At 54.5% G+C, this 22,685-nt stretch overlaps 1 protein-coding gene across 1 annotated transcript in view; it reads left to right on the top strand.

The window, feature by feature from the left end:
• Positions 1-22,685, top strand: part of IARS1 (isoleucyl-tRNA synthetase 1) — a 150,938-nt gene that overhangs the window by 73,012 nt on the left and 55,241 nt on the right. The gene's annotated exons all lie outside the window — the stretch shown is intronic.

Raw genomic sequence — 22,685 nt, 5'->3', positions numbered from 1 at the left:
ATGAAAATCGGAGCGAGTGGAATGCGATAAAACATCGCATTCCACTCGGACCAATATTAGCCTATGGGCCAGCACCCATGAGCGATTATTTTCTCATCCCTAACAAGACCGAGAAAACAGTTGCAGCATGCTACGGGTGTAAATCGAGTCTCTTTCTCTCGCACCCATTCAAGTCTATGAGGCGAAAGAAAAATCGCACTGCACTCGCAGTACACCAGTGTTCCGCAAGTGCAGAGCGAGAATGGCAATAGCTGGCAATGGAGTAGAGAGGGAGATAAATCCCTCCCTCCCCTCAGCGCCGGCCCTCCCCTCCTCCGCGCCGGCCCTCCCCTCCTCCGCGCCGGCCCTCCCCTCCTCCGCGCCGGCCCTCCCCTCCTCAGCGCCGGCCCTCCCCTCCTCAGCGCCGGCCCTCCCCTCCTCAGCGCCGGCCCTCCCCTCCTCAGCGCCGGCCCTCCCCTCCTCAGCGCCGGCCCTCCCCTCCTCAGCGCCGGCCCTCCCCTCCTCAGCGTTGGCCCTCCCCTCCTCAGCGTTGGCCCTCCCCTCCTCAGCGTTGGCCCTCCCCTCCTCAGCGTTGGCCCTCCCCTCCTCAGCGTTGGCCCTCCCCTCCTCAGCGTTGGCCCTCCCCTCCTCAGCGCCGGCCCTCCCCTCCTCAGCGCCGGCCCTCCCCTCCTCAGCGTTGGCCCTCCCCTTCTCAGCGTTGGCCCTCCCCTTCTCAGCGTTGGCCCTCCCCTCCTCAGCGTTGGCCCTCCCCTCCTCAGCGTTGGCCCTCCCCTCCTCAGCGTTGGCCCTCCCCTCCTCAGCGTTGGCCCTCCCCTCCTCAGCGCCGGCCCTCCCCTCCTCAGCGCCGGCCCTCCCCTCCTCAGCGCCGGCCCTCCCCTCCTCAGCGCCGGCCCTCCCCTCCTCAGCGCCGGCCCTCCCCTCCTCAGCGCCGGCCCTCCCCTCCTCAGCGCCGGCCCTCCCCTCCTCAGCGCCGGCCCTCCCCTCCTCAGCGCCGGCCCTCCCCTCCTCAGCAAATTTTACCTGAGGAATCCTCCCTGACAGGAATTTTACCTGAGGAATCCTCCTTGACTGGAATTTTACCTGGGGAATCCTTCCTGACTGGAATTTTACCTGGGGAATCCTTCCTGACAGGAATTTTACCTGGGGAATCCTTCCTGACAGGAATTTTACCTGAGGACTCTTCCCTGACAGGAATTTTTAACTGAGGAATCCTTCCTGACATGAATTGGAGCAGAGGTCATGGTCTGAATTCACATGGGCTGTTTGCCCATGCATAGCATTCCACCTGTGGCGGGGAGAGGGGGAGAGATCCCAGGACTCAGTGCAGCCGCAGCTGCGGTACACATATGGAGTTTGTTTGTTTTTTTTTTTTTTTTCTGTCCACCGTTGTTGTGCAGGGCTGGAGGGGGGAAGGGGCATCCCTTCCCACCATTTTATTATATTTCCTCATGTCGACGTTCTTGTCGGAGCTAAGCCCCGCCCCCTCTGACACGCGATAAGCTACGGCTGCAGTCACATGTTTTATGCCCTGCACAACTACAGTAACAGCTATAAGACTTCTAATGTTCAGCCTGCACTACCTGCCACACTGAACTACTAGGGTTTGATAGCACCTCTTCCTTCCATGAGTCCGGTGCCACTGTAGCTCCCAACCCCCCCCCCCCGTCACCACTGCAGCAACCGCTGCCAGCCCAGAGCCTATGGCTCCCAGTCCCCCGGAATAGGCACAGTTCCAAGAACCCGGTGCTGGCTATACAACATCGTCCTCACACCCCTCGGGGCCCCTGGACAGAACGCGTCCTGATGACACCTCTATAGAGGGTCCTTCTGATAAGAATCAGCCCTCTGCTTCACCGGTTGCAGATCAGAAAAAGGGCATGACCCCCAGGGTTCTCCCTCTGGGGTACACAGATGGGGTTCTTCCACATGTTCCGCGGTCTCTGAGCAGCCGGACGAAGGGGAATGATGTTTGTACCAGGAGGATTCCTTGGTTTCAAGTTCAACCTCCCCGAGCGATCCAGCTGCGATGGACTCCCTTATTGCAGCAATCAATCAAACTCTGCATGTGGAAAATCTCCCATCCACTACTACTGACCCTGCAGTCTCCTTTAAAAGGGTGAAGAAACCTCAAAAAAAAAAATTTTCACGCCGCTTCGGTATCCGTAAACTCATGGAGTCCTGGTACCCCTTTGGCTTAGCTGTCTCTAAGGGCTGAGCCGATCCGGCCTCGGTGGACCCTCACCCGGCTTCCCGCCTGCCTGAAGGACCCTCCTGTCTTTTACTTGATGGATCCTCCTTCAAGGACCCGGCAGACAGACAAGTGGAGCAGCTCGATCGCTCCGCCTTGAGGCCGCGGGTCCCTCTCTCCTTCCATGTGGGTCACACAGGCACCAGGAATAGCAGTTTTCCTTAGACCCTCACAGATGTAACAGTTCACATTGCTGCGGCGGTGGAATACCTCATGCAGGCCTCCCTCGACGCTGCTACCTGCGCAGTTATTGCCGCCTCAAATACCATAGCCATCCGTAAGGCCCTCTGGTTCCGATAATGGAGAGCGGACTCGGTCCCTAACAAGCCTCTCACAGTACTCCTTTCCAGACCAATGGTTTGGCGATCGTCTGGACAGGCTCTTTTTCCTGACGCCTCGGGACGAAAAGAGTACCTCCCTCCCTCAACTCTAGCCCAGGACGTTTTTTACTAGACACGTATGGCCCGACCTTCTCAGCCCTTCCCGAGTCCACCTTGTCCTGGCAGTCGAGACAAAGACCGAGGAGTCTCATCCTCCTCCATCTGGGCTGCCGCCTCAGACCACAAATGGGTGCGACACCCTGTGTCTTCCGGTTACCACATTGAATTCCGGACCCGATTCCCGGGTCGGTCTTTTCTCTCAAATTCCCCCAAAAAGGCTCCAAAACACCGCGAGGCCTTCTCCTCAGCAATTCACTCCCTCCAAACGGCGGGGGTGATGGTACCTGTTCCGGACGGTGAGAGGTTCAAGGCCTTCTATTCCAACCTCTTGTGGTCCCCAAAAAAGGACGAGTCAGTTCGACCCATCCTGGACCTCTAACACCTGAGCAAACGTGCACGTAAGGAGATTCAGAATGGAGTTCTTATGGTCCATTATTACCTTTATGGTCGAAGGAGAATTCCTTGCCTCCATAGCTATCAGGGACGCATACTTGCACATACCCATCACCCCAGCTCACCAAAAGTTCTTCCGCTTTGCGGATCAGGACTTCTTTTTTCATTTGCAGCCCTACCCTCGGCCCTGCCACAGCACCAAGGGTCTTCACCAAGGTCATGGCGGCCGCCATGAGTGCCCTTCACGCCAGGAGAGTGGCTGTTCTGCCTTGCTTGGATGACCTCCTCATCAAGGGCTCAACCAGCTTGCAGATCTCTGTGGGCACCCTATCCCGCTTAGGGTGGCTTCTGACTCCAGTCAAATCATCCCCGGTCCCATCAAAATCCGTCACCTTCCTGGGCATGTCCCTGGACACCCTTCGGGGCTTGATATTTCGCCCTCAAGACAAGGCGACCGCTCTACAACAGGCGGTACACTGCCTTCTACGTACTTCTCTCGCTCCATACGATTCAGTGTGAGAGTGCTAGGTAGGATAGCGGCGGCTATAGCCACACCACTGCCCACTGCAGCTGGCGCTTCTAGCTGCCCTGGAACAAGAGCCCCTTTTTTCCTTGGATGAATTTTTCACCTGACACCTTCAGTGAGGTATGCGCTTTTCTGGTGGCTTCAGCCCTCTTCCATATCGAGAGGGAGATTTTCTCTCCCAAGTGGACTGGCTACTCCTGACCAGGGATGCCAGCCTCTTAGGCTGGGGAGCAGCGTACTGGCTCCACACTGCTTCGGGATGTTGGATGCCCCAGGAGTCTTCCCTTCCCAGAAATCATCCTGAAAATCAGCGTGACCTTTCTCGCGCTCAGGTCGTTTCCCCCATCTGCTAGCAAGTCGTTTGATTCGGGTTAAATTGGACAATGCAACAGCTGTGGCCTTTGTCAATCGGCAGGGAGGTACCAGCAGCAAGACAGCTTATCTGGAGCTCCCCAGGATCCTAACCTGGGCCGAATCGACGGGGTCTGTGATTTCAGCGGTACACATACCGGGAGTAAAGAACTGGGCGGCGGACCTTCTACGTTGCCAAGGCCTGGCCGCCGGAGAGTGGTTTCTCCACCCAGAAGTGTTCCCATACATCTGCACTTGCTGGGGCACACCAGACGTGGATCTAATGGCCTCAAGGTTGAACGCAAAGGTACCCGCGTTCTTAGCCAGGTCAGTGTGATCCCCAGTCCATTGGCGCGGATGCTCTAGTCTCCTCCTGAAGTCGCTTCCGTCTACTTTACATATTTCCAGCTCTGCCCCTGCTGCCGCGAGTAATCAGGAAGATCAAGGCAGAAGAAGTTCCGGTGATACTAATAGCACCGGACTGGCCCAGGCGCGCCTGGGACGTCGAATTAGTACAATTGCTCATGGCGCCTCTTAAGCATCCCAGACCTGGTGACCCAAGAGCCCATTTCCCATTAGAACTTCAGAGCCCTGAAGCTGATGGCCTGGCCATTGAGACCTAGACTTTAACAAGAGCAAGATTCTCTCCCGCGGTTATCTCCACCATGTTCAGTGCCCGAAAGCCGGCCTTCATCCTGTATTTACCACTGTACATGAAAAACGTTCCCTTTCTTTGTCGCTCCATTGGGAGACCCAGACAATTGGGTGTATAGCTTCTGCCTCCGGAGGCCACACAAAGTATTACACTTTAAAAAGTGTAACCCCTCCCCTCTGCCTGTACACCCTCCCGTGCATCACGGGCTCCTCAGTTTTATGCTTTGTGTGGAAGGAGGCACACATCCACTCATGCATTCTCATTTTAGTTAATCGGTTGGAAGAAAAGTGGGCCCCCACGGGGCCCCCGGCATGTTCCCTTCTCACCCCACTACGTCGGCGGTGCTGTTAAGGTTGAGGTACCCATTGCGGGTACAAAGGCCGGAGCCTCATGCCGTCTCCTTCACCATCCCTTAGCGGCTCTGGGAGAAGTGGGATCCTGAGCGGTCATCCATTCACTGGGACCGTGCTCCCTCCGCAGCCCCTGTGGGAATCTGTCGGACAGGAGTCTATTTATCCTCAGGGACCGGGCCCTGCATCACTAAGGTACTCTGTGTCCCCATGGGGGATGTGCGTGGAGCGCCTTCATCCCGGACGCTGCAGCAGCTGCTTATTTGTGACGGACGTCCGCGCCGACCGCGCCTGCTTGTCGGGCGCGGTCTTAAATTTAGTCCCCGGCTTCAATTGCGGCCTAGTAGCAAAACTCCCGCCCCCGGGCCTGTCTATCAGGGGTAAGGGCGGGACAGCCGACCTGACGTCGGATGTGAGGGCCGGAGCATCCTGTATGTTTCCTCCCCCTCACTGATCACTGTGGGGACTCCAGATTCCCGCACTTTTCTAGCGCCGCCGACGGCCCCACTCCTCCCCAGAGAGCTCCGGCAGCCATTTTTTTGGCATTCTGCCGGTGGAGGATTTCCAGGAAAGAGCTCTGCAACGCTGGGAGACCTAAGGCAGGGAATCTGGAGGACACACGCTCCGCTTTTTAGCGGTCGGTAAGCCACACCGGTCACCCGGTGCTGGTCCCCTTAGGGTGCCGGAATAGATACTATATATTTATATATTTCTGTTCGGTCGGGCTGTATACCCTTTCCCATATACCCTCAGTGATCACTCTCCTAGGAGACAACAGCATGTCGTCCACAAGGAGCAAGGGTGCCAAGGCACAGGGTTATTTTGCGACCTGTACCTCTTGTGCGGCTAAGTTACCTGCGGGTTCCACCTACCCTCACTGTGAGCAATGCTCAACCCCTGTTTTGATTGCTCAGCCGGAGCCTCGGTCACTAGTGGGCCCCTCGGCTCAGGTAGACCCCCCTGCTCTCCCTGTCCAGGCGGCAGGGACAGAGTTTGCCGTTTTTGCTGAAAAACTCTCTGAGTCACTCTCACAATCCATGGCTCAGTCTATGGACAAATGGTCTGCCAAGCTGCTTGAAGCTTTGCAGTCCAGACCGGTCCTTACACAGGCCCCGGGCCCTGTTGGATCGTCGCCTCCAGGCCCCTCTTTGTCCGCGCCGCAGCGCGTTCCCAGGGGGGGCCCTAGGTCTCACGTGGAGGACTCCTGCCCGGACCACAGTCCCAGACCGGCTAAGCGGGCCCGCTGGGAATCTTCCCCGACTTCTTCACGCTGCTCGGGTTCCCAGCTTGAGGACTCTCTGGAGGACGAGGCGGACGTCGCAGCTCAGGGCTCTGACCCTGACGTTGCTCTCAATCTTGATACACCTGAAGGGGACGCCATAGTAAATGACCTTATCTCGTCCATCAACCAGGTGTTAGATATATCTCCCCCGCTGCCACCTGTAGAGGAGTCGACTTCTCAGCAGGAGAAACAACAGTTTCGGTTCCCTAAACGTACACGGAGTGCGTTTTTCGATCACTCTAACTTCAGAGATGCTGTCCAGAAGCCCAGAGCGGTTCCGGACAAGCGCTTTACTAAGCGCCTTACTGACACACGTTACCCCTTCCCCTCTGACGTAGTTAAGGGTTGGGCTCAATGTCCCAAGGTGGATCCCCCAGTCTCTAGATTGGCGGCTAGATCTGTGGTATCGGTTGCAGATGGCTCATCGCTAAAGGATGCCACGGACAGGCAGATAGAGCTCCTGGTGAAATCCATCTATGAAGCCACGGGCGCGTCTTTTGCCCCGGCTTTTGCAGCCGTGTGGGCACTCCAAGCTATCTCAGCTTGTCTGGCTGAGATTAATGCGGTCACACGTAATTCTGCTCCGCAGGTTGCGTCTTTGACTTCTCAGGCGTCAGCTTTTTCTTCATACGCCATGAACGCAGTTCTAGACTCTGCTAGCCGTACAGCGGTGGCATCAGCTAACTCTGTGGCAGTCTGCAGGGCCATGTGGCTGCGCGAATGGAAGGCAGACTCGGCTTCCAAGAGGTTCTTAACCGGTTTGCCGTTTTCTGGCGACCGCTTGTTTGGCGAACGATTGGATGAGATTATTAAGGAATCCAAGGGAAAGGACTCCTCCTTACCCCAGTCCAAACCGAAGAGACCTCAGCAACGGAAAATACAATCGAGGTTTCGGTCCTTTCGTCCCTCCGCCAAGCCTCAATCCTCTTCGTCCAGCAGGCCGGAGAAAGGCCAGAGGAACTCCTATGCGTGGCGGGCTAAGCCACGCCCCCAAAAACCCGCCGGAGGCAATGCCTCCAAGGCGGCCTCTTCATGACTCTCGGCATCCCCGAACCGCATCCTCGGTCGGTGGCAGGCTCTCCCGCTTTTGCGACACCTGGTGGCCACATGTTCAAGACCGATGGGTGAGAGACATTCTGTCTCACGGTTACAGGATAGAGTTCAGCTCTCGTCCCCCGACTCGTTTCTTCAGAACTTCTCCGCCCTCCGAGCAAGCCGATGCACTTTTTCAGGCGGTGAACGCTCTGAAGACAGAAGGAGTTGTGATCCCTGTTCCCCCCCAGGAACATGGTCGCGGCTTTTACTCCAACTTGTTTGTGGTGCCAAAGAAGGACGGCTCGTTCCGTCCCGTTCTGGACCTCAAACTGCTCAACAGACATGTGAGCACCAGACGGTTTCGGATGGAATCTCTCCGCTCGGTCATCGCTTCGATGTCACAAGGAGACTTCCTAGCATCGATCGACATCAAGGATGCTTATCTCCATGTGCCGCTTTTTGCGTTTCGCCATCGGGGACGAACACCTTCAGTTCGTGGCATTGCCTTTCGGCCTGGCGACAGCCCCACGGGTGTTCACCAAGGTCATGGCATCGGTTGTGGCGGTCCTACACTATCAGGGCCACTCGGTGATTCCCTACTTAGACGATCTTCTGGTCAGGGCACCCTCTCAGATGGCGTGTCAAAACAGCCTTTCCGTCGCTCTGGCGACTCTCCAGAAGTTCGGGTGGATCATGAACTTCCCAAAATCCAAGTTGACACCGACCCAATCACTGACGTACCTTGGGATGGAGTTTCATACTCAGTCAGCGGTAGTCATGCTACCGCTGACTAACAGCTGTCGCTGCAGGCAGGGGTGCAGTCTCTTCTTCGGGGTCAGTCACACCCCTTGAGGCGCCTTATGCACTTCCTGGGGAAGATGGTGGCAGCGATGGAGGCAGTGCCCTTCGCGCAATTCCATCTGCGGCCACTCCAGTGGGACATTCTCCGCAAATGGGACAGGAGGTCGACTTCCCTCGACAGGAACGTCTCTCTTTCCCTTGCAACCAAGACGTCACTTCAGTGGTGGCTCCTTCCCAACTCTCTGTCGCAGGGAAAATCCTTCCTACCCCCAACCTGGGCTGTGGTCACCACGGACGCGAGCCTGTCAGGGTAGGGGGCGGTTTTTCTCCACCACAGGGCTCAGGGAACCTGGACTCCGATAGAGTCATCCCTTCAGATCAATATTCTGGAGATAAGGGCAGTGTATCTAGCCCTATTGGCCTTTCATCGGTGGCTGGAGGGCAGGCAGATCCGGATCCAGTCGGACAACGCCACTGCCGTCGCATACATCAACCACCAAGGCGGCACTCGCAGTCGTCAAGCCTTCCAGGAAGTCCGACGGATTCTGCAGTGGGTGGAAGCCACAGCTTCCACCATCTCCGCAGTTCACATCCCGGGTGTAGAAAACTGGGAAGCAGATTTTCTCAGTCGTCAGGGCATGGACGCGGGGGAATGGTCTCTTCACCCAGACGTGTTTCGAGAGATCTGTCGCCGCTGGGGAACCCCGGACGTCGACCTCATGGCGTCACGGCACAACAACAAAGTCCCGGCATTCATGGCCCGGTCTCAAGATCACAGAGCTCTGGCGGCGGACGCATTAGTTCAGGATTGGTCGCAGTTTCGACTGCCTTACGTATTTCCTCCTCTGGCGATGCTGCCCAGAGTGCTGCGCAAAATCAGGTCCGACTGTCGTCGCGCCATTCTCGTCGCCCCAGATTGGCCGAGGCGGTCATGGTACCCGGATCTGTGGCATCTCACGGTGGGTCAACCGTGGGCGCTCCCAGACCGCCCAGACTTGCTGTCACAAGGGCCGTTTTTCCATCTGAATTCTGTGGCCCTCAACCTGACTGTGTGGCCATTGAGTCCTGGCTCCTAGCGTCCTCCATGAGACAGGCCAGGAAACCAACGTCCGCCAAGATCTATCACAGGTCTTGGAGGATCTTCTTATCCTGGTGCTCTGATAAGGGTTTTACTCCCTGGCCTTTTGCCTTACCCACTTTTCTTTCATTCCTTCAATCCGGAATGGACAAGGGGTTGTCTCTCGGCTCTCTCAAGGGACAAGTATCGGCGCTATCCGTATTTTTTCAAAAGCGCCTAGCCAGGCTTCCGCAGGTCCGCACGTTTCTGCAGGGAGTTTGCCACATAGTCCCACCTTACAAGCGTCCGCTGGAACCCTGGGACCTTAACAGGGTGCTAACGGCTCTTCAGAAACCACCTTTCTTCAGCGCTCTATTGGGAGACCCAGACGATTGGGGTATAGCTACTGCCCTCTGGAGGCCACACAAAGCACTACATTAAAAGTGCAAGGCCCCTCCCCCTCTGGCTATACCCCCCCGTGGTATCACGGGTTCTCCAGTTTTAGCTTTGTGTGCGAAGGAGGTCAGACATTCCATGCATAGCTCCACAGATTTTAGTCAGCAGTAGCTGCTGACTGTTTCGGATGGAAGAAAAGAGGACACATATAGTGTCCCCAGCATGCTCCCTTCTCACCCCTGGATGGTGTTGTAAGGTTGAGGTACCTATTGCTGGTACAGGGCTGGAGCCTGACATGCTGTTTTCCTTCCACATCCCCTGGTAGGGCTCTGTGGAAGTGGGATCCTGCCGGCCTCTCAGCTCTGACGCCGGGCTCCATCCACAGACCCATTAGAACCTGATGGATTCGGAGCAGGAGTACGATCAGGGACAGGGCCCTGCATCTTACAGGTACTCTGTGTCCCCGGCAGGCACAGACACACTCCGGGCTGGCTGGGTGTTATAGTGCGCCGGGGACCGCAACGTGGAGTTGGTGTCCCTACAGATTACTGGGGGATTGTTTGTGTTTGGGAACGCAGCGCCGACCCCCTCTGGACCGGGCGGCGCTGCTGTGACTTGTGGTGCGCCGGGGATCCGCCGTCCGCGCTTTTACGGCGGCGGCGGTTATAACTTTAGTCCCCGGCTTTTTGGGCCTAGGACGCCGGCAGCTCCGTTTCGTTCCCGCCCCCACCCTGTCATTCAGGGTAGGGGAGAGACGCTGTTCGCAAGCAGCGACGAGGGCTGGAGCCTGATTTACATGCTCCAGCCCTCACACTATGCACAGAGGGAAGCAGGCTTCCCGCTCTTGGCCAGGAACGCCCAGGGCCCGCCCCCCTTCCTCTCTCGAGACGCCGGCAGCCATTACATGCATGCCTGGCTGGAGGAAGGACGCAAGGCTCTGGGAGACCTGGACTAGGGGCTATCTGGCGACCACACACCCGCTTTTTAAGCGGGCGGTAAGCGATTTTTCTGTGCTGGTCCCTCTAGTGCCTCACTGTGTATCAGTGTACTGGATACAGTTATATAGATATTGTATTTCTTGCACTGTGAGGTGCGCTTCTGGCTGCATATCCCAGATCGCTCTGTGGAAGCAGCAACATGTCATCCTCAAAACGCAAGGCGGCCAAGGCAAAAAGGGCTGTGTATACTGCGTGTGCTGCATGTGGGGCTAATCTACCAGCAGGCTCCGATGACCCCCATTGTGTGCAATGCTCCGACCCGGTGCTGCTTCGCCAGCCGGAGTCAGGAGAGGTAGCGACCCAGGCTGAGACGCTTGTAAGTTCTGCCCCGGTGACAGGGACGGACTTTGCAGTTTTTGCAGATAATATGTCTGTATCTATGGCAAAAATCCTTGAGACCTTGCAATCTATGCATGGGGCTCAGTCTCTGGGCACGGCGAGGCCTCTGTCCTCAGGTCCCCCTTACTTGGAATGTATCCAGCCCACAGGGGGGTCCCCGGCTTCACAGGCCGAGGATTATGACTCAGATGATGGCCCCAGCCACCCTAAGCGAGCTCGCTGGGAAAGACCCTCGACGTCTTCACACTGCTCAGGGTCTCAGCGCAATCAGTCTCCCTGTGATGTGTCTGATGAGAGTGATCAGGAATCCACTCCTGGAACCCCTCTCAACCTGGATACCCCGGATGGGGATGCCATGGTAGACGACCTTATCTCAGCCATCAATAGGCTGTTGGATATTTCTCCCCCAGCCCCTTCAGCAGAAGAGGCGGCTGCGGAGCAGGAAAAGTTTCGTTTCCTTTATCCCAAGCGTAAATTGAGTGCTTTGTTAGATCACTCTGACTTCAGAGAATCAATCCAGAAGCACGACGCTCACCCAGAAAGGCGTTTCTCTAAACGATCTAAAGATACGCGTTTCCCTTTCCCCCCTGAGGTGGTCAAGCGCTGGACACAGTGTCCAAAGGTAGACCCCCCGATTTCCAAACTTGCAGCTAGATCCATAGTTGCAGTGGAGGATGGCGCTTCACTTAAAGATGCCAATGACAGACAGATGGACCTTTGGTTAAAATCTGTCTATGAAGCTATAGGCGCGTCGTTTGCTCCGGCATTCGCAGCCGTATGGGCACTCCAGGCTATTTCAGCTGGCTTAGCAAAAGTGGATGCTATCATGCATCCAGCAGTGCCGCAAGTGGCGCACCTTACCACGCAGATGTCGGCGTTTGCGTCTTACGCTATCAATGCGGTCCTAGAATCTACCAGTCGCACCTCAATGGCGTCCGCCAATTCGGTTGTTTTGCGCAGAGCCTTGTGGTTAAAGGACTGGAAGGCAGATGCTGGTTCCAAAAAATGTTTAACCAGTTTGCCTTTGTCTAGAGAGAGACTGTTTGGCGAGCCATTGGCTGACATCATTAAACAGTCCAAGGGTAAAGACTCCTCTTTACCACAACCCAGAACACCCAAACCTCAGCAGAAAAAGTGGCAGCAGAGGTTTCAGTCCTTTCGAGGTTCGGGCAAGACACCATTTACCTCGTCCAAAGGGACTCAGAGGACGCAAAGAAACTCAGATTCGTGGCGGACTCACACACGCCCCAAGAAAGCAAATGGAGGTACCGCTTCCAAAGCGGCTACCTCATGACTTCCAGCCCCCCCCCTCCGCATCGCCGGTCGGGGGCAGGCTCTCCCGCTTTTCCGGCATTTGGATGTCACAGGTCAAAGACCGGTGGGTGACGGACATTTTGTCTCGCGGGTACAGAATCGAGTTCAATTCTCGTCCTCCAGCTCGGTTCTTCAGAACCTCCCCACGGCCAGACCGAGCAGATGCTCTGCTGCAGGCGGTGGATTCCCTAAAAGCGGAAGGAGTGGTTATCCCAGTCCCTCCTCAGGAACAAGGGCAAGGGTTTTACTCCAATCTCTTTGTGGTTCCAAAAAAGGACGGCTCGTTCCGTCCTGTTCTGGACCTAAAACGGCTCAACAAACATGTGCACGCCAGGAGGTTCCGGATGGAAACCCTCCGCTCTGTCATTGCCTCAATGTCCAGAGGAGACTTCCTTGCCTCAATAGACATCAAGGATGCTTATCTCCACGTGCCAATTGCTACAGAACATCAACGTTTTCTACGTTTTGTGATAGGAGACGACCATTTTCAGTTCGTAGCTCTTCCATTTGGTCTGGCGACAGCCCCACGGGTCTTCACCAAGGTCATGGCGGCGGTGGTAGCAGTCTTGCACTCTCAGGGTCACTCGGTGATTCCTTACCTAGACGACTTATTGGTCAAAGCTCCCTCTCAGGAGGCATGCCAACTCAGTCTGAATGCTACGCTGGAGACTCTACAGTCTTTCGGATGGATCATCAACTTTCCAAAGTCGATCCTATCACCGACTCAGTCACTAACGTATCTTGGCATGGAGTTTCATACTCTAGCAGCGATAGTGAAGCTTCCGCTGGACAAGCAGCGGTCACTACAGACAGGGGTGCAATCTCTCCTGCAGGGCCAGTTGCATCCCTTGCGGCGCCTCATGCATTTCCTAGGGAAGATGGTGGCAGCCATGGAAGCAGTTCCCTTTGCGCAGTTTCATCTGCGCCCACTTCAATGGGACATTCTCCGCCAATGGGACGGGAAGTCAACGTCCCTGGACAGGAAAGTCTCGCTTTCCCAGACGGCCAAAGACTCTCTACAATGGTGGCTCCTTCCCACATCATTGTCTCAGGGAAGATCCTTCCTGCCCCCATCCTGGGCAGTAGTCACGACAGATGCGAGTCTGTCAGGGTGGGGAGCAGTATTTCTCCACCACAGGGCTCAGGGGACGTGGACTCCGCAGGAGTCCACCCTTCAGATCAATGTTCTGGAGATCAGAGCAGTGTATCTTGCTCTACTGGCCTTCCAACAGTGGCTGGAAGGAAAGCAGATCCGAATCCAATCGGACAACTCCACAGCGGTGGCATACATCAACCACCAAGGAGGGACGCGCAGTCGGCAAGCCTTCCAAGAAGTCCGGCGCATTCTAATGTGGGTGGAGGACAGAGCATCCACCATATCCGCGGTTCACATCCCAGGCGTAGAAAACTGGGAAGCAGACTTCCTCAGTCGCCAGGGCATGGACGCAGGGGAATGGTCCCTTCACCCGGACGTGTTTCAGGAAATCTGTCGCCGCTGGGGAGTGCCGGACGTCGACCTAATGGCATCCCGGCACAACAACAAGGTCCCGGCATTCATGGCGAGGTCGCGCGATCAAAGAGCTCTGGCGGCAGACGCCTTGGTTCAAGATTGGTCGCAGTTTCAGCTCCCATACGTGTTTCCGCCTCTGGCGCTCTTGCCCAGAGTGCTACGCAAGATCGGATCCGAGTGCAGCCGCGTCATACTCGTCGCTCCAGACTGGCCGAGGAGGTCGTGGTATCCGGATCTGTGGCATCTCACGATCGGTCGACCGTGGTCACTGCCAGACCGACCAGACTTACTGTCCCAAGGGCCGTTTTTCCATCAGAATTCTGCGGCCCTGAACCTGACTGTGTGGCCATTGAGTCCTGGATCCTAGCATCTGCTGGATTATCTCAGGGAGTCATTGCCACAATGAGACAAGCTAGAAAGTCGAATTCGGCTAAGATCTACCACAGAACGTGGAAGATTTTCTTGTCCTGGTGCTCTGCTCAGGGAGTGTCTCCCTGGCCATTTGCATTGCCCAAGTTTCTTTCCTTCCTGCAATCGGGGTTAGAAAAGGGCTTGTCGCTCAGTTCCCTTAAAGGGCAAGTTTCGGCACTATCCGTGTTTTTTCAGAAGCGTCTAGCACGTCTTCCTAAGGTGCGCACGTTCCTGCAGGGGGTCTGTCATATTGTGCCCCCGTACAAGCGACCGTTAGATCCATGGGATCTGAACAGGGTACTAGTTGCTCTCCAGAAGCCGCCCTTCGAGCCTCTGAAGGAAGTTTCCTTTTCTCGGCTGTCGCAGAAAGTGGCGTTTCTTGTTGCAATCACATCGCTTCGGCGAGTGTCTGAGCTGGCAGCTCTGTCATCTAAGGCTCCCTTCCTGGTGTTCCACCAGGACAAGGTTGTGCTGCGCCCCATTCCGGAGTTTCTCCCTAAGGTCGTATCCTCTTTTCATCTTAATCAGGATATTTCCTTGCCTTCTTTTTGCCCTCATCCGGTTCACCGGTATGAAAAGGCCTTACGTTTGCTAGATCTGGTGAGAGCACTCAGAATCTACATTTCCCGCACGGCGCCCATACGCCGTGCCGATGCACTTTTCGTCCTTGTCGCTGGTCCGCGCAAGGGGTTGCAGGCTTCTAAAGCCACCCTGGCTCGATGGATCAAAGAACCAATTCTAGAGGCCTACCGTTCTGCGGGGCTTCCGGTTCCTTCGGGGCTAAAAGCCCACTCCACCAGAGCCGTGGGTGCGTCCTGGGCATTACGTCACCAGGCTTCGGCTCAACAGGTGTGCCAGGCAGCTACCTGGTCCAGTCTGCACACTTTCACCAAGCATTATCAGGTGCATACCTATGCTTCGGCGGATGCCAGCTTAGGTAGAAGAGTCCTGCAGGCGGCAGTGACACCCCCGTAGGGGAGGGCTGTTTTGCAGCTCTAACATGAGGTATTTATTTACCCACCCAGGGACAGCTTTTGGACGTCCCAATCGTCTGGGTCTCCCAATAGAGCGCTGAAGAAGAAGGGAATTTTGTTACTTACCGTAAATTCCTTTTCTTCTAGCTCTTATTGGGAGACCCAGCACCCGCCCTGTTGTCCTTCGGGATGTTTTTTTGTTGTTTGCGGGTACACATGTTGTTCATGTTGAACGGTTTTTCAGTTCTCCGATGTTATTCGGAGTTAATTTGTTTAAACCAGTTATTGGCTTCCTCCTTCTTGCTTTGGCACTAAAACTGGAGAACCCGTGATACCACGGGGGGGTATAGCCAGAGGGGGAGGGGCCTTGCACTTTTAATGTAGTGCTTTGTGTGGCCTCCAGAGGGCAGTAGCTATACCCCAATCGTCTGGGTCTCCCAATAAGAGCTAGAAGAAAAGGAATTTACGGTAAGTAACAAAATTCCCTTCTTCGAGCCGCTGCGGGATGTCTCTTTATCACGTCTTTCGCAGAAGGTGGCATTTCTAGTGGCAGTTACATCGCTCCGTAGAGTGTCGGAGCTTGCAGCGCTGTCATACAAAGCCCCCTTCCTGGTTTTTCACCAGGATAAGGTGGTTCTGCGTCCTGTTCCGGAATTTCTCCCTAAGGTGGTATCTCCTTTTCATCTCAATCAGGATATCTCCTTACCTTCATTTTGCCCTAATCCAATTCACCAATGTGAAAAGGACTTGCACTCCTTAGATCTAGTGAGAGCACTCCGACACTACGTGTCTCGCACGGCGCCCCTGCGTCGTTCAGATGCGCTCTTTGTCCTTGTCGCTGGCCAGCGTAAGGGTTCGCAGGCTTCCAAGTCAACCTTGGCTCGGTGGATCAAGGAACCGATTCTTGAAGCCTACCGTTCTTCTGGGCTTCCGCTTCCTTTGGGGCTGAAAGCCCATTCTACCAGAGCCGGGGGTGCGTCCTGGGCATTGCGGCACCGGGCTACGGCTCAGCAGGTGTGTCAGGCAGCTACGTGGTCTAGTCTGCACACTTTCACGAAACACTATCAGGTGCATACCTATGCTTCGGCAGACGCCAGTCTAGGTAGGCGAGTCCTTCAGGCGGCGGTTGCCCACCTGTAAGAGGGGGTCGTTTTCGGCTCTTTTTATCGAGGTATTCTTTTACCCACCCAGGGACTGCTTTTGGACGTCCCAATTGTCTGGGTCTCCCAATGGAGCGACAAAGAAGAAGGGAATTTTGTTTACTTACCGTAAATTCCTTTTCTTCTAGCTCCTATTGGGAGACCCAGCACCCGCCCCTGTGCCCTTCGGGCTGTTTGTTCTTTTGTGTACACATGTTGTTCATGTTGAATGGTTCTTTTGGTTCATGGTTTTCAGTTCTCCGAACATCCTTCGGATTGAATTTACCTTAGACCAATTTATAAGTTTCCTCCTTCCTGCTTTTGCACCAAAACTGAGGAGCCCGTGATGCACGGGAGGGTGTATAGGCAGAGGGGAGGGGTTACACTTTTTAAAGTGTAATACTTTGTGTGGCCTCCGGAGGCAGAAGCTATACACCCAATTGTCTGGATCTCCCAATAGGAGCTAGAAGAAAAGGAATTTACGGTAAGTAAACAAAATTCCCTTCTTTTGATTTATTTATTTTTTGCAGTCAGGTTGCATAAGGGGTTGGCCCTCAGCTCCCTTAAGGGGCAGGTTTCATCTCTCTCAATATTCTATCAATGCCGTTTAGCTTGCAATCCGCAAGTCAAGACCTTCCTCCAGGGCGTTTCCCATCCAGTTCCCCCGTACAAACGCTCGCTGGAGTCATGGGACCTCAATCTCGTTTTGGTCGGTCTCCAGAGGTCCCCATTTGAACCTCTTAAGGAATCTTCTCTTGCTCTTCTCTCCTGGAAGATAACATTCTTAGTGGCGATTACGTCCATCAGACAAGTTTTGGAACTGGCAGCACTCTCTTGCCGCGAACCCTTTCTGATCTTTCATCAGGACAAGGTGGTTCTACGCCCCCTTCTAGATTTTCTTCTGAAGGTTACTTCCCCGTTTCATTTGAACGAGGACATAGTTCTGCCTTCCTTTTTGTCCACACCCAGTCCATAGGGTGGATAAGTCTCTACGTTCGCTAGACCTTGTGAGGGTTTTCAGATATTACGTATCCAGGACAGCCTCTTTAGAAACATGGACTCCTTGTTCGTCATTCCTCAAAAAGGTCCGTGGAGCCTCTGTTAGGAGTCTCAACACAGAAACCAGCCAGATATCCCTCCGGGAAGGGCCCAGCCAAGGGGTGACTCTTTTTAGGAGACCACCATAACCACCATATTAAGTGGCCCTTTTAGTCAATATCCAACTTTTTGACAAGTTTAAAGATATGACAAGGGAAATACCAAGGCCAGGTATCCATCCACAGACAGCCGTTTTGGGGTATTGCCCCTCATCAGTGTGGAGTAGGATTCTGGCCAGGTTTCTGTGTTGAGACTCCTAACAGAGGCTCCACGGACCTTTTTGATTTGCATATTTCCCAGGGGGCAATGTACCTAGGATTTCACTGTCTTGAGCGCCCTCGCTGGCCGCCGGCAGTGTTTTCTCTGGCTGGTCTCCCCGAGATCAGTGATTGTTTTGTTTTCTTGGTCTACTAGGCATTGCTCCCACCCGGCCAGAATCCTACTCCACACTGATGAGGGGCAATACCCCGAAACGGCTGTCTGTGGATGGATACCTGGCCTTGGTATTTCCCTTGTCATATCTTTAAACTTGTCAAAAAGTTGGATATTGACTAAAAGGGCCACTTAATATGGTGGTTATGATGGTCTCCTAAAAAGAGTCACCCCTTGGCTGGGCCCTTCCCGGAGGGATATCTGGCTGGTTTCTGTGTTGAGACTCCTAACAGAGGCTCCACGGACCTTTTTGATTTGCATATTTCCCAGGGGGCAATGTACCTAGGATTTCACTGTCTTGAGCGCCCTCGCTGGCTGCCGGCAGTGTTTTCTCTGGCTGGTCTCCCGGAGATCAGTGATTGTTTTGTTTTGTTGTTCGTCATTCCTGAAAGGCCTAAGAAGGGACAGGCAGCTTCATAGGCAACGCTGGCTCGCTGGATTCGCTCATCGATCCAGGAGGTCTACCGCTTGCAACTCAAGCCCATTCCTAGTGGGCTGCGAACTCATTCCACGCGAGCAGATGGCGCCTCTTGGGCCATTAGGCATCAGGCTTCAGTGGAACAGAGGTGTAAGGCTGCGACCTGGTCTTGCCTACATACTGTTTCAGAGCATTACCAAGTCCATACCCAGGCTTCAGCTGAGGCGAACCTAGGTAGGAAAATTCTGAAAACGACAGTAGAGCACCTATCTCAGTAGGCGCTCCTGGCTATCCAGGACTGGTTCCTAGTCCTTGGGTTGCGTTGTTTATTGTTTACCCACCCATGGACTGCTTTAGGACGTCCCATGGTCCTTTGTCCCCCAATGAGGCGTCAGAGAAAAACGGATTTTTGTGTACTCACCGTAAAATCGTTTTCTCTTCGCCATCATTGGGGGACACAGCACCCACCCTGTTGGGCCTTAATTTTTTGTTTCTCAATACTTTTTTTGTTAGGAGTATTCACTCACGTTTGTTGTTACTTGTTCTCCTACTGCTTGTGTATTAAAACTGAAGTAGCCTGGCTGAGCCAGGGGGTGTATACTGCAGAGGAGGAGCTAACATCTTTGCATCTACTTAGTGTCCTCCTATGGATAAGCAGCATAACACCCATGGTCCTGTGTCCCCCAATGATGGCTAAGAGAAAACGATTTTACGATGAGTACACAAAAATCCGGGTTTATTTTGTGTTTTTTTTTGGGGGGGGGGGGGCACTGCATTTCTATAGTAATCTGATTAAACTGCAGCAAGCATCCCAGGAGATGACATATTGCTGCAATCAGATTTGATGGCAATGTTCTCAGATTTGATGGCAAAAAGCTGGCGACAGATTGTATTTAAAGGGTACCTGATAGCTGATACTTGCTGAGCCGCAGGCAGCGTGAATCAGGCAGGTATGTTTTACTCTGGAACGCTGCAGCATTTTAGATAAAAACATCCATGTAAAAGCTGGTGGTGGTAATCATCAGAACAATGGATGATCTTGTTTGGAAGAAGACTGTTGGGCCAGATTCACACTTACCACATTTCTGCAGTTATTGAGAGACTTTTTTTTTTTTTTTTTGCAATATATCGCTAAATCCAGAAGTGAATAAAAAAGGCTATTTCTTTGTCGCTCCATTGGGAGACCCAGACAATTGACAATTGGGTGTATAGCTTCTGCCTCCGGAGGCCACACAAAGTATTACACTTAAAAGTGTAAAGCCCCTCCCCTTCTGCCTATACACCCCCCGTGCATCACGGGCTCCTCAGTTTTTATGCTTTGTGCGAAGGAGGCACACATGCACGCATAGCTCCACATCTTAGTCAGCAGCAGCTGCTGACTATGTCGGATGGAAGAAAAGAGGGCCCATAACAGGGCCCCCAGCATGCTCCCTTCTCACCCCACTCTTGTCGGCGGTGTTGTTAAGGTTGAGGTACCCATTGCGGGTACAGAGGCTGGAGCCCACATGCTGTTTTCCTTCCCCATCCCTTAAGGGCTCTGGGTGAAGTGGGATCCTATTCGGTCTCCAGGCACATGAGACCGTGCTCCCTCCGCAGCCCCTGGGGAATCTGCTGACAGGAGCCGAGTATCGACAGGGACAAGGCCCTGCTACTGTGAGGTACTCTGTGTCCCCGTGGGGACCGCGCATAGAGCGCTGATGCCACACACACTGCAGCACTGCTGGGTGTGTTAGTGCGCCGGGGAGTAATGCCACTGACAGCCGCGCCGGCCGCGCTGTGAGGTACTCTGTGTCCCCGTGGGAACCGCGCATGGAGCGCTGGTGGCCATATACACTTCAGCACTGCTGGGTGTGTTTGTGCGCCGGGGACTACCGCGCCGACCGCGCTTATATGCCGGCCGCGCTTATTACTTTAGTCCCCGGCTTTTGCGGCCTAGTATCGCATATTCCCGCCCCCAGGCCTGCCAGTCAGGGGAAGGGCGGGACGCTGCACAGGACGTTAGTGCTGAGGGTTGGAGCATACTTGTATCCTCCTCCCCCCTCATACAGCACAATGGGGCTCCAGATTCCCGCACTTTCTAGGGCACGCCCACGGCCCCCTCCTCTCCACAGAACGCCGGCAGCCATTCCTGTCAGCACTTCTAACGCTGGAGAGGAGAGACAACAGGCTCTGGGAGGCCCATGCAGGGATTCTGGTGATCACACAACCGCTTTGAGCGGTCGGTAAGCAGCACCTGAGGTGCTGGCCCCACTGAGTGCAGAAGTGTACATATATATATATGCTTATATGCTATACATTTACACTGTACTGTCGCACTGTTGATTTTTGGCTATATACCCTCCTGGATTGTACTCAGAGGAGACAACAGCAGGTCGTCTGCAAATAGCAAGGGTGCCAAAGCACAGGCTTACTTTGCAACCTGTACCTCATGTGGCTTGTCCAGATAAGCGTTTTTCCAAGCGCCTTAAGGATACACGTTATCCCTTCCCCCCTGACGTTGTCAAGGGCTGGGCTCAGTGTCCCAAGGTGGATCCTCCTGTCTCCAGACTGGCGGCTAGATCCATAGTTGCAGTGGAAGATGGGGCTTCACTCAAAGATGCCACTGACAGACAGATGGAGCTCTGGTTGAAATCCATCTATGAAGCTATCGGCGCGTCTTTTGCTCCAGCATTCGCAGCCGTATGGGCACTCCAAGCTATCTCAGCTTGTCATGCGCAGATTAATGCAGTCACACGTACATCTGCTCCGCAAGTGGTGTCCTTAACCTCTCAGGCGTCGGCGTTTGCGTCCTACGCCATTAATGCGGTCCTGGACTCTACAAGCCGTACAGCGGTAGCATCCGCCAATTCGGTGGCAGTCCGCAGGGCCATGTGGTTACGTGAATGGAAGGCAGACTCCGCTTCCAAAAAAGTTCTTAACCGGTTTGCCATTTTCTGGCGACCGCCTGTTTGGTGAACGATTGGATGAAATCATTAAACAATCCAAGGGAAAGGACTTTTCCTTACCCCAGTCCAAACCAAACAGACCTCAACCACGGAAGGTACAATCGAGGTTTCGGTCCTTTCGGCCCACGGGAAGGTCTCAGTTCTCCTCGGCCAAAAGGCCTCAAAAGGATCAGAGGAACTCCGATGCATGGCGGTCTAAGTCACGTCCTAAAAAGACCGCCGGAGGAACCGCTCCCAAGGCGGCCTCCTCATGACTTTCGGCCTCCTCACACCACATCCTCGGTCGGTGGCAGGCTTTCCCGCTTTTGCGACGCCTGGCTGCCACAGGTCAAAGACCGATGGGTGAGAGACATTCTATCCCACGGTTACAGGATAGAGCTCAGCTCTCGTCCTCCGACTCGTTTTTTCAGAACATCCCCGCCCCCCGAGAGAGCCGATGCTCTTCTTCAGGCGGTGTGCACTCTGAAGGCGGAAGGGGTGGTGATCCCTGTGCCTCTTCAGCAACAGGGTCACGGTTTTTACTCCAACTTGTTTGTGGTACCGAAAAAGGACGGATCCTTCCGTCCTGTTCTGGACCTAAAACTGCTCAACAAACACGTAAAAACCAGGCGGTTCCGGATGGAATCGCTCCGCTCCGTCATCGCCTCAATGTCCAAAGGAGATTTCCTAGCATCAATCGACATCAAAGATGCTTATCTCCACGTACCAATTGCACCAGAGCATCAGCGCTTCCTGCGTTTCGCCATAGGAGACGAACATCTTCAGTTCGTGGCACTACCTTTCGGCCTGGCGACAGCCCCACGGGTCTTCACCAAAGTCATGGCAGCAGTGGTAGCAGTCCTACACTCTCAGGGACACTCGGTGATCCCTTACTTAGACGATCTGCTTGTCAAGGCACCCACTCAAGTGGCATGCCAACACAGCCTGAACATTGCTCTGGAGACTCTCCAGAGTTTCGGGTGGATCATCAATTTTCCAAAGTCAAATCTGACACCGGCCCAATCTCTGACATATCTTGGCATGGAGTTTCATACTCTTCCAGCGATAGTGAAGCTTCCGCTGGACAAACAGCGTTCACTACAGACAGGGGTGCGATCTCTCCTTCAAGGCCAGTCACACCCTCTGAGGCGCCTCATGCACTTCCTAGGGAAGATGGTAGCCGCAATGGAGGCAGTTCCTTTTGCGCAGTTTCATCTGCGTCCTCTTCAATGGGACATTCTCCGAAAATGGGACAGGAAGTCGACGTCCCTCGACAGGACAGTCTCCCTTTCACGGGCAGCCAAGGCTTCCCTTCAGTGGTGGCTTCTCCCCACTTCTCTGTCGGGGGGGAAATCCTTCCTTCCCCCATCATGGGCTGTGGTCACGACGGACGCAAGCCTGTCAGGGTGGGGAGCGGTTTTTCTCCACCACAGGGCTCAGGGAACCTGGACTCCGACAGAGTCCTCCCTTCAGATCAATGTTCTGGAGATAAGGGCAGTGTATCTTGCCCTAAAGGCGTTCCAGCCGTGGCTGGAAGGCAAGCAGATCCACAGCGGTGGCATACATCAACCACCAAGGGGGAACACGCAGTCGG

The sequence above is a fragment of the Anomaloglossus baeobatrachus genome, chromosome 8 (assembly GCF_048569485.1).
Source record: "Anomaloglossus baeobatrachus isolate aAnoBae1 chromosome 8, aAnoBae1.hap1, whole genome shotgun sequence".
Lineage (NCBI taxonomy): Eukaryota > Metazoa > Chordata > Amphibia > Anura > Aromobatidae > Anomaloglossus > Anomaloglossus baeobatrachus.
This window is presented reverse-complemented; position numbering and strand designations above follow the sequence as displayed.